This window comes from Haplochromis burtoni, unplaced genomic scaffold, assembly GCF_018398535.1.
Source record: "Haplochromis burtoni strain Fernald_Lab_line unplaced genomic scaffold, NCSU_Asbu1 Contig_166, whole genome shotgun sequence".
Classification (NCBI taxonomy): domain Eukaryota; kingdom Metazoa; phylum Chordata; class Actinopteri; order Cichliformes; family Cichlidae; genus Haplochromis; species Haplochromis burtoni.
The window spans coordinates 915,666-918,366 of NW_024582527.1; the positions used below are offsets into that span (position 1 = coordinate 915,666).

At 39.4% G+C, this 2,701-nt stretch overlaps 1 long non-coding RNA gene across 1 annotated transcript; it reads right to left on the reverse strand.

Annotated features, from left to right (window-relative positions):
• Window positions 1-644: 644 nt before the first annotated feature.
• LOC121815255 lies at window positions 645-974 on the reverse strand. The gene is made up of 2 exons (XR_006054944.1): window positions 848-974; window positions 645-734 (listed from the first exon to the last, which is right to left on the reverse strand). It is a non-coding gene; the product is annotated as an uncharacterized LOC121815255 (long non-coding RNA).
• Window positions 975-2,701: the final 1,727 nt, after the last annotated feature.

A 2,701-nucleotide genomic window follows, 5' to 3' on the forward strand; every position in this document is an offset into this window, starting at 1 on the left:
ATTTTCAAACTTTCACTCCATGACAGTAACTTACAGTCGTTCTGCTAACCATCTCTGGAAAACTTCCCTTTAATAAGACACTGTGTCAAACTTTCACATGTCAGTTAATATACCTAAATCTTTTATTCGGTTACACTATTATTATTTGTCTTTTTAATCTTGTCACTACTGTTATTTTGGTATATAACTGAATAGATAGATAGATAGATAGATAATAAATAGCTAATAGCTGATATGATATGCCTATTATGTATTACATAGGATAGAATAATTTGTATTAGCAATCACTCGACTAAGACATATGGGTGTTACACTCTGAGGCTGTACTTAACTAGACTTGTTAGGTAGATAGTTAGGATAGCACATAATGATTAGCTTAAGTTATATATACTTTCCTAGTAAGTCACATTAGATATTTATGGATGTGATTATGAGGGATAGATAAAACTGTCAGTGAATTTCAAAACCCTACATTGCCTTATTCAGAAATTATTGCACTCACAAACTGTGTCCACCCTGTTGGGGTGACAATAATCCCCTATCAGCCTTTTATGGTTGAGGGGTAAAAACTGTCAGTGACCAGAAATATATGGACACAACTGTAGACAGAATAAAGCCTCCTTGTGTATTTGCACACATCTTACTGGCAAGCCGATATGAAAAGTTGTGGGCATCCTGCGGAGAATGGCTGGATCCAGGTCCTGCGGCCTGTTCGTGGCTCCCATCACCATAACCTAAATTTTGAGAATCACAGTTTTAATACATTATTTCACAGGAACTACCTGCTGCATTGCAATGTTTTCTGGCAATTGCATTACAGTATAAGAAAGCATTCTGGTTGTGTTACCTGGGTGGTTGATGAGGTGTCCAGGCCATCCCATAGGCTCATGAACTGGGCTTTCATCATGGCTGTGGCCTCGTGGTCCATGCTGGAGCGATTCCTTAGAAATGATTCTAACATGCAGCACATAGAAAACATTTGCACATGTTGGCTCAGTGAGATCCATGGTCTGCAGATCGTCTTGATTTCGGCTTTCTTTCCCAAATGCAAATCTCTTCTTGCTTGTTGGCTAATTTTTCTTTATGTGGTGGTTTTCTTAGCAGCTATGTACCTATAACAATGGGCCTGATTCACGCAGTCTCCTCTGAACAGTAGAGATGTGTCTGTTACTGGAACTCTGTGTGGCATTTATCTGGCCTCTAGTCTGCGGCGCTGTTAACTTGTGATTTCTGAGGCTGGTGACTCGGATGAATTTATCCTCAGCAGCAGAGGGGACTCTTGGTCTTCCTTTCCTGGGGCGGTTCTCATGTGAGCCACTTTCATTGTAGCGCTTGATGGTTTTGGCAACTGCACTTGGGAACACATTCAAAGTTTTAGCAGTTTTCTGGACTTGCTGACTTTCAGTTATTAAAATAATGATGGACTCTTGTTTCTCTTTACTTAGCTGATTGGTTCTTGCCATAATAGGAATTCTAACAGTTGTCAAATAGGGCTGTCAGCTGTGTACCAACCTGACCTGCACAACACAACTGAGGGTCCCAGTCCCATTAAGAAGGCAAGAAATTCCACAAATGAACCTGGACAAGGCACAACTGTGAAGTGAAAACCATTTCAAGTGACTTGATCATGAAGCTCATTGAGAGAAGACCAACGGTTTGCAGCACTGTCAACAAAGCAAAGGGTGGCTGCTTTGAGGAATCTAAAATATAAAACATATTTAGAGTTATTTATCAATTTTTTCATTGCTAACTCCATAATTCCATATATCTTGCTTCATAATGTCTTCAGTATGTCTCTACAATGTAGAAAGTATTAAAAATAAAGAAAAAACATTAAATGAGAAGGTGTGTCCAAACCTTTGACTGGCAGATTATGTATGGAATATTTACCCTGAATTCCTGGCTGCATTGATCCATTAAACAATGTTATTTTCACATCAGAATGTCTGACAGAATCTAAATACCTAATCTAAATGCATGGATTGATGTGCCATTGGGAACGTCTTCTCACCTGCCTCAGGTGATGGAAGAGAAGGTAAAAACAAATTATCTCTTGGCTTTTGGGGGGTATTTTCTATGTGTCGCCAGTGCTGGAGTAACCACACTGAGGCCTGCAGATTTGAGGAAACAGTAGAGGGTTGTCTGTCTGGAACTACAGCTGTTATCATCCTTCTCTGGCAATGTCGGCAGGTTGTCGACTTGTGTGAGTTAACTTGGCAAAATGAACAAAGAGTGCGGGATGCCTGAGGAAGCCTCAGCCTCATGTGAAATCCTTTTGTTGAGCAGTATCGAACCGAGTCTCACCCAGACATCCATTCTTTCATGTGTCTCTTGTCTGTTCATCCCTCTGCTTTTCATCCATGCCAAATGACTATGATCGGCTTATTTGTCATATGACAGACATGAATCATTTATACTACGTCCCTGAACAGTTATCAACGGGTAGGTGCCAAAAAAGGGCAAGCAGAAGCCAGAGAAGCACTGCAATTAAAGAGAATAAATGAAGGTTGCACATAGGATGCAGGCTGCTGATCTTGTTTCTTTATGACCACAAATGCCAGAATGGCTTTTTTTTAAAAACTAAAATCATAACAAAAATCACAGATAGATAGATAGATAGATAGATAGATAGATAGATAGATAGATAGATAGATAGATAGATAGATAGATAGATAGATAGATAGATAGATAGATAGATAGA